The following is a 9588-nucleotide window of genomic DNA, read 5'->3' on the forward strand; positions in this document are numbered from 1 at the left end:
CAAAAAGATGGGCCAGTGATTCCCTTCCGGGTTGATTCTTTTCTTTTTTTAAAATTTTATTTATTTTGGCTGTGCTGGGTCTTCGGTGCTGCCTGGGCTTTTCTTGAGTTGCAGAGAGCAGTGGCCACTCTACAGCGGCGGTGACAAGCTCTCTTTACAGGGGCCTCTCTTGTTGCAGACCACAGGCTCCAGGGCACGTGAGCTCCTGGGGCTCTACAGCACAGGCTCAGTATTCCTGACTGACCGGTTTTGACTGCTCCCCAGCACGAGGGATCCCCCAGGGCCAGGGAGGTGAAATCGTTTACCTCGAACTGGGACTCGAACCCACGTGGCTGGGACTCAAACCCAGCCAAAACCCACAGTACCTGGTTTCAGGACATAATGTAGCTCAGGTTCTTGATGCCTCATCACTGAAAGAATTCAGTGAGAAACAAAGTGATAGGTAAGAAGCGGATTTATTCAGATTCAGAGAGAAGTGCACTCCACAGAGTGTCGGCCATCGCAAAGGGCGAGTGTGGCTGTAAAGTGTGGCATGGTTAGTTTTTACAGGTTGGGTAATTTCATATGCTAATGAGTGGGAGGATTATTCTAACTATTTGGGGGAGGGGGTGGAGATTTCCAGGATTTGGGCTACCTCCCACTCCTTGGTCTTTTGACAGTGCCTTAAGAACTGTCAGGGCACCTCTGGGTGTGTCATTTCACTTGCTGATTGAGGATCAAGGTCTAGTCTTGCCTGCCATCTTGGTCCCATTTGATTCTAAATGGTTTATGTCGTATCCCTGGGCTGTCTCACTCTTTCTAAAGTTGTGCCCTGCTCCTTTCTCTCCTGTTACAGAGGGACCAATCCCTCCCCTGCGTTGGCAGGCCACTGAGCCACAAGGAAGCCCCATAGGGTTGTTTCTGAACTGTCTCTGGCAGGTCCTGGGGGCCCAGCACTTGGCTCTGATCACCTCCCACCTCTCTGAAAGCTGCCTGGTCTGGCGCCCCTCTGCCAGCCACCAGCCTTGGGGGCTTTGGGTAAGCTGTTCCATTCCTTTTTCCCATTAGACTATGGTAGCCACTACTTTCTTTGTGTCTCAGACAGCAAAGAATTTGCGCAATGCCGGAGACCTGGGTTCGATCCCTGGAGAAGGAATGGCAACCCACTCCAGTATTCTTGCCTGGAGATTCCTATGGACAGAGGAGCCTGGAGAGTTATAGTCCATGGAGACTAACACCACACACACACACACACACACACCCACACACACCTGGAGAGCCTGGAGAGTTATAGTCCATGGAGACTAACACCACACACACACACACACACACACACACACACACACACACACACACACACACACACACACCTGGAGATTCCTATGGGCAGAGGAGCCTGGAGAGTTATAGTCCATGGAGACTAACACCACACACACACACACACACACACACACACACACACACACACACACACACACACACACACACACACACACACCTGGAGATTCCTATGGGCAGAGGAGCCTGGAGAGTTATAGTCCATGGAGACTAACACCACACACACACACACACACACACACATGGGCAGAGGAGCCTGGAGAGTTATAGTCCATGGAGACTAACACCACACACACACACACACACACACACACACACACACACACACACACACACACACACACATGGGCAGAGGAGCCTGGAGAGTTATAGTCCATGGAGACTAACACCACACACACACACACACACACACACACACACACACGGGCAGAGGAGCCTGGAGAGTTATAGTCCATGGAGACTAACACCACACACACACACACACACCCACACACACCTGGAGATTCCTATGGGCAGAGGAGCCTGGAGAGTTATAGTCCATGGAGACTAACACCACACACACACACACACACACACACATGGGCAGAGGAGCCTGGAGAGTTATAGTCCATGGAGACTAACACCACACACACACACACACACACACACACACACACACACACACACGGGCAGAGGAGCCTGGAGAGTTATAGTCCATGGAGACTAACACCACACACACACACACACACACACACACGACTACGGTTAGGGCATCATGGCTGATTTTAAAAAACTGAGTGAGAAGACAGGTTATGTTTCTGAGTAATCTGTCAGTGTAGGAAGAGGGGACGATTAGGGGTATAGAATGGGAGCCAGCTCCGCAGCCAGGGGAGGCTGGGGACACCTGAGGGCCCGGTGTTGAGGGAGGCGGACGCGGAATGGGAACTTAGAGCCACCAGCGCGGGGAATGAGCCACCGAGAGGCCCCCGCCCAGGAGGCACCAGCGGGTAGAAGCCCCTAAGTTTCGGGGTCGGGGGAAACTCTCGCTCCCTTAGGAACACTCCGGGTGGCGGCGGGCTGGAGGGCTGCAGACCTCCGCTGGAGCCAGGAGCCCGGAGCTCAGCGCGTTGCCATGGAGACCGACGCGGCGCGGGACCCAAGGCAGCTCCCCAGCAGAGCGCGCCTTCGCAGGCGGGGGCTGCAGCCTTCCCCGCGGCTCCGGGAGCCCTGGGGGGCAGCTCCGGGTCCAGACTGAGGGCGCCGCCCGTTGCTTACCTGCTTCGCTGGGCGAAAGAAGCGTCCTGGGTGGGGCAGGGTTCCCCGGCTGTGGCGCCTCCGGGCGGGCTGCCGGGGCGGAGCTGCGCGGGGGAAGGCGGGAGGGGCGCGGGGCGCGAGCGGTCGGGGACGCGCCCACACGGTCCACCCGGAAGAGGGTCCGGACACCTCTGCTAACACTCCACAAGCTGACGGTGTACCAGATGCTTTGCATATATTATCTCTATACTTTGCAACAACCGAGCAAGGAAGGTAGTAGTTACCCAGTTTTACAATTGAGCGGGACTGAGGCAGGAAGAGTTTCTCGTGCAGGGTCTCAGATACTGCCAAGAGATGGCGACTAGAGCGGAGCCCTGCTCTTCTGGCCGCAGCGGGCGGCCTCCGTGGGGTCCCCTTAGGAGACTGGCTGCTGCCCAGCGGTCTACAAAACACGCTCCCTCAGCACCGCCCCATCGCCCTGCTTCCAATCCTCTCTCCCACTGTACATCAAGCTGCCGTCGGAAACGTTTCATTACCTGTTTAAGGAGCTAAAAAGATGTAATTTCCAGCAATTACAAATACTGACACAAGTGAAACATAACCAACGGAATGTAGATACCATGGCGATCTGAAACCCGGCATCATCTGTTAAGTTAATAAAAAAGGAAGCTGTTCTTTAAGAATCAGAAGCTTTCCTTCAGAACATCATTCCTTTCTCATTGAACTCATATTTCCATACGTAATGTTTTTCATGACTCAAAAGCTTCCTGATCACCCTATCATATAAATGGAAGTTAATTTCTATTTCTTAATCATATGCTTTAAAAAATTCATTAAAATTAGTGGTCCAAAGGGTGATAATGTCAAAGTAACATATTGACAGTTAACATAGTCCAACATGATTAAGAAAGAAACGTTATCCCCTTGCTGACCCCAAGAGAAAATTGCCTTTTTGTTTGTGTTTTGGGGGGGAGCAGACATGCCTGTGTCTTCTGAGGGGACTAAGCTATAACCCACAAACACAATACTCACTGAAAGGGGGCAGTGGTCCAAATTGGCAGAGAGAAATTTTTATGTTTAAATTGTTTCTTATCCTGACTTAAAATAATTTTATTTCATCAATTCTCACTCTAATCTTTCTTTTTAAGCTGCAAAAGTCCAGAAAAGCATCATTCATGTCAGCAAATGGAATTGGAATTTTTTGCTAAAAGTGATTCTCAGTTCTTGCCTAGTTGTATGTCAAGAATCATATAGTAATCCATCACTAAAATTGTGTTCTAATCACCCATTAGAGTTTCTTGAAATTCTATTATAAGCCAAACCCTTGTAAATTATCTTTCCCATCAGAATTCATTCAGCCACTCAATAACTATACAGTTTTAAGTTTCCTTTGATGATTGGTTTGGAAGTGTTCCCACCCCGGACAGTGCTAAAATTTGAGATAACTAAGAGGTATCAAAAACAGTATTTATGGAAGCTGGTTACCTGGAAATATCCTTAAAACCATCCCTGCCTACATTAATTGTTGAATGTCTTCAAGATCAGTCAGTTCAGTAGCTCAGTTGTGTTCGACTCTTTGCCACCCCGTGAACTGCAGCCTGCCAGACTTCCCTGTCCATCACCAACTCCCGAAGCTTGTTCAAATTCATATCCATCCAGTCAGTGATGCCATTCAACCATCTCATCCTTTGTCGTTCCCTTGTTCTCCTGCCTTCAAACCTTCCTGGCATCAGGGTCTTTTCCAGTGAGTCAGTTCTTCCCATCAGATGGCCAAAGTACTGGGGCTTCAGCTTCAGCATCAGTCCTTCCAATGAATATTTAGGACTGATTTCCTTTAGGATTGACTCGTTTGACAAGTCAAGTCACTTGACTTGCAGTGCAAGGGACTCTCAAGAGTCTTCTCCAACACCACAGTTCAAAAACATTAATTCCTCGGTGCTCAGCTTTCTTAATGGTCCAACTCTCACATCCATACACAACTACTGGAAAAATCAGAGCTTTGACTAGACAGACCTTTGTTGGCAAACTAATGTCTCTGCTTTTTAATGTGCTGTCTAGTTTGGTCATAGCTTTTCTTCCAAGGAGCAAACGTCTTTTAATTTTATGACTGCAGTCACCATCTGCAGTGATTTTGGAGCCCCCCCAAATAAAATCTGTCACTGTTTCCACTGTTTCCCCATCTATTTGCCATGAAGTGATGGGACCAGATGCCATGATCTTAGTTTTTTTAATGTTGAGTTTTAAGCCAGGTTTTTCACTCTCCTCTTTCACTTTCATCAAGAGGCTCTTTAGTTTCTCTTCAACTTCTGCCATAAGGGTGGTGTCATCTGTATATCTGAGGTTATTGATATTTCTCTTGGCAATCTGGATTCCATCTTGTGCTTCATCCGGCCTGGAATTTTGCATGATGTACTCTGCATATAAGTTAAATAAGTAGGGTGACAATATATAGCCTTAATGTACTCCTTTCCCGATGTGGAACCAGTCCATTGTTCCATGTCCAGTTCTAACTGATACTTCTTGACCTGCATACAGTTTTCTCAGGAAGCAGGTCAAGTGGTCTGGTATTCCCATCTCTTGCAGAATTTTCCACAGTTTGTTGTGATCCACACAGTCAAAGGCTTTAGCATAGTCAATAAAGCAGAAATAGATGTTTTTCTGGAACTCTCTTGCTCTTTCTATGATTCAGTGAATGTTGGCAATTTGATCTCTTGTTCCTCTGCTTTTCTAAATCCAGCTTGAACATCTGGAAGTTCTCAGTTTACGTACTGTTGAAGCCTGGCTTGGAGAATTTTGAGCATTATTTTGCTAGCATGTGAGATGAGTGCAACTGTGTGGTAGTTTGAGCATTCTCTGGCATTACCTTTCTTTGGAATTGGAATGAAAACTGACCTTTTCCAGTCCTGTGGCCACTGCTGAGTTTTCCGAATTTGCCGGCATATTTATTGAGTGCAGCACTTTCACAGCATCATCTTTTAGGATTTGAAATTGCTCAGCTGGAATTCCATCATCTCCATTACCTTTGTGATGCTTGCTAATGCCCATTTGACTTTGCAGTCCAGGATGTCTGGCTCTAGGTGAGTGATCACACCATCATGTTAATCTGGGTCATGAAGATCTTTTTTGTATAGTACTTCTGTGTATTCTTGCCACTTTTTCTTAATATCTTCTGCTTCTATTAGGTCCATACTGTTTCTGTTCTTTATTGTGCCCATTTTTGCATGAAGCATTCCCTTGGTAACTCTAATTTTCATGAAGAGATCTCTAGCCTTTCCCATTCTACTGTTTTCTTCTATTTCTTTGCACTGATCACTGAGGAAAGCTTTTTTATCTCTCCTTGCTATTCTTTGTAACTCTGCATTCAGATGGGTGTATCTTTCCTTTTCTCCTTTGCCTTTTGCTTCTCTTCTTTTCTCAGCTGGTTGTAAGGCCTCCTCAGACAACCATTTTGCCTTTTTGCAATTCTTTTTCTTGGGGATGGTCTTGATCACTGCCTCCTGTACAATGTCACGAACCTCCGTCCATAGTTCTTCAGGCACTCTGTCTATCAGGTCTAATCCCTTGAATCTATTTGTCATTCTACTGTATAATAGTGAGGGATTTGATTTAGGTCGTAACTGAATGGTGTAGTGGTTTCCCCTACTTTCTTCAATTTAAGTCTGGGTTTGGCAATAAGGAGTTCATGATCTGAGCTACATTCAGCCCCCAGTCTTGCTTTTGCTGGCTGTATAGAGCTTCACCATGTTTGACTGCAAAGAATATAATCAATATGATTTCAGTATTGACCATCTGGTGATGTCCACATGTAGAGTCGTCTCTTGTGTTGTTGGAAGAGGGTATTTGTCATGACTAGTGCATTCTCTTGGCAGAACTCTGTTAGCCGTTGCCCTGCTTCATTTTGTATTCCAAGGCCAAACTTGCCTGTTACTCCAGGTAACTCTTGACTTCCTACTTTTGCATTCCAGTCCCATATGATGAAAAGGACAGTAGTAGATGTAACGGTCATCTGAATTAAATTCACCCATTCTGGCCCATTTTAGTTCACTGATTCATAAAATATCGATGTTCACTCTTGCTTTCTCCTGTTTGACAACTTACAGAACTATGGACAAGGTTCGTGACATTATACAGGAGGCAGTGGTCAACCATCCCCAAGAAAAAGAAATGCAAAAAGGCAAAATGGTTGTCTGAGGAGGCCTTACAAATAGCTGTGAAAAGAAGAAAAGCAAAAGGCAAAGGAGAAAAGGAAAGATAAACCCATTTGAATGCAGAGTTCCAAAGAATAGCAAGGAGAGATAAGAAAGCCTTCCTCAGTGATCAGTGCAAAGAAATAGAGGAAAACAATAGAATGGGAAAGACTAGAGATCTCTTCAAGAAACTTAGAGATACCAAGGGAACATTTCATGTAAACATGGGCACAATAAAGGACAGAAATGGTATGGACCTAACAGAAGCAGAAGATATTAAGAAGAAGTGGCAAGAATACACAGAAGAACTATACAAAAAAAATCTTTATGACCCAGATAATCATGACGGTGTGATCACTCACCTAGAGCCAGACATCCTGGAATGTGAAGTTAAGTGGGCCTTAGAAAGGATTACTATGAACAAAGCTAATGCAGGTGATGGGATTACAGTTGAACTATTTCAAATCCTAAAAGATGATGCTGTGAAAGTGCTGCACTCAATATGCCAGCAAATTTGGAAAACTCCACTGTGTGCTCAAAATTCTCCAAGCCAGACTTCAACAGTACGTGAACCATGAACTTCCAGATGTTCAAACTGGATTTAGAAAAGGCAGAGGAACCAGAGATCAAATTACCAACATCCATTGGATCATAGAAAGAGCAAGAGAGTTCCAGAAAAACATCTACTTCTGCTTTATTGGCTATACCAAAGCCTTTGACTGTGTGGATCACAACAAACTGTGGAAAATTCTGCAAGAGATGGGAATACCAGACCACTTGACCTGCCTCCTGAGAAATCTGTATGCAGGTCAAGAAGCAACAGTTAGAATTGGATATGGAAAAACAGACTGGTTCCACATCGGGAAAGGTGTAAGTCAAGGCTATATATTGTCACTCTGCTTATTTAACTTATATGCAGAGTACATCATGCAAAATTCCGGGCTGGATGAAGCACAAGCTGGAACCCAGATTGCTAAGAGAAATATCAATAACCTCAGATATACAGATGACACCACCCTTATGGCAGAAAGCGAGAAGAACTAAAGAGCCTCTTGATGAAAGTGAAAGAGGAGAGTGAAAAACCTGGCTTAAAACTCAACATTAAAAAAACTAAGATCATGGCATCTGGTCCCATCACTTCATGGCAAATAGATGGGGAAACAGTGGAAACAGTGGCTGACTTTATTTGGGGGGGCTCCAAAATCACTGTAGATGGTGACTGCCGTCGTGAAATTAAAAGACGCTTACTCCTTGGAAGGAAAGTTATGACAAACCTAGACAAAATATTAGAAAGCAGAGACATTAGTTTGCCAACAAAGGTCTGTCTAATCAAAGCTCTGGTTTTTCAAGTAGTCATGTATGGATATGAGAGCTGGACTATAAAGAAAGCTGAGTGCCAAAGAATTGATGCTTTTGAACTGTGGTGTTGGAGAAGACTCTTGAGTCCCTTGGTCTGCAAGGAGATCCAACCAGTCCATCCTCAGGAAAATCAGTCCTGAATATTCATTCGAAGGACTGATGCTGACACTGAAACTCCAATACTTTACTCACTGAAAAAGACCCTGATGCTGGGAAAGATTGAAGGAGGGAGGAGAAGGGGAGGACAGTGGATGAGATGCTTGCATGGCATTACCAAGTGAATGGACAGGAGTTTGAGTAAACTCCAGGAGTTGGTGATGGAAAGGGAGGCCTGGTTTGCTGCAGTCCACGGGGTCACAAACGGTCAGACGCGAATGAGCAACTGAACTTAACTGAATTTACCTTGATTCATGGACCTAACATTCCAGCTTCCTACGCAATATTGTTTTTTTACATCGGACTTGACTTCCATCACCAGTCACATCCACAACTGGGCATTGTTTTTGCTTTGGCTCAGCCTCTTCATTCTTTCTGGAGCTATTTCTCCAGTCTTCTCTGGAACTATATTGGGCACCTAATGACTTGGGGAGTTCATCTTTCAGCGTCATATCTTTTTGCCTTTTCATACTGTTCATGGGGTTCTCAAGGCAAGAATACTAAAGTGGCTTGCCATTCCTTTCTCCAGTGGACTATGTTTTGTCAGGACTCTCCACCATGACCCATCCATCTTGGGTGGTTCCACATGGCATGGCTCATAGTTTCACTGAGTTAGACAAGGATGTGGTCCATGTGATTAGTTTGGTTAGTTTTCTGTGATTGTGCTTTTCATCCTGTCTGCCCTCTGGTGGATAAGAGGTTTGTGGAAGCTTCTTGATGGGAGGGACTGGCTGTAGGGCATTCTGGGTCTTGCTGTGATGGGCAGGGCCTTGCTCAGTAAAGCTTTAATGTAATTTCCTATTGATGGGTGGGGCTGTGTTCCCTCCCTGTAGTTTAGCCTGAGGTCAACTATGGTAGGGGTAATGGTGACCTCCTTCAAAAGGACTTATGCCAGCAGCTCCCAGAACTATTGTATTCCATGCTCCTGACGCTGCAGCAGGCCACTGTTGACCCATGCCTCCACTGGAACCTCCTGGAAACTTACAGGCAAGTCTGGCTGATAGTCTTCAAGATCGTGATTTTAAAAAAAGAAAAAAAAAAAAGCTAACATAAGTCATTCTGGGAAATGGTGTTTTGACTAGAAACTATAAGGCTAAAGACAATAGGAGCAAGACATAAACTGTGTACTTTAGTTGGTAAATTGTTCCTCACAAGGGTGAAGGTTAACAGTTTGGAAACTGCTTTATATGCATACTGGAGTTGAACAACTAAGTAGGTGGATGATGGATGATACAAGCAAATTTCTCACTGTCAAAGAGAAGATACAGAAAAGCAAGGGGTGTACGGGGTGGGGTGGAAGCAGTGGGGGGTGGGGAAGAAAGGTTAGAGTGAGCCC

Source organism: Muntiacus reevesi, chromosome 11 (assembly GCF_963930625.1).
Source record: "Muntiacus reevesi chromosome 11, mMunRee1.1, whole genome shotgun sequence".
NCBI classification, from domain to species: Eukaryota; Metazoa; Chordata; class Mammalia; order Artiodactyla; family Cervidae; genus Muntiacus; species Muntiacus reevesi.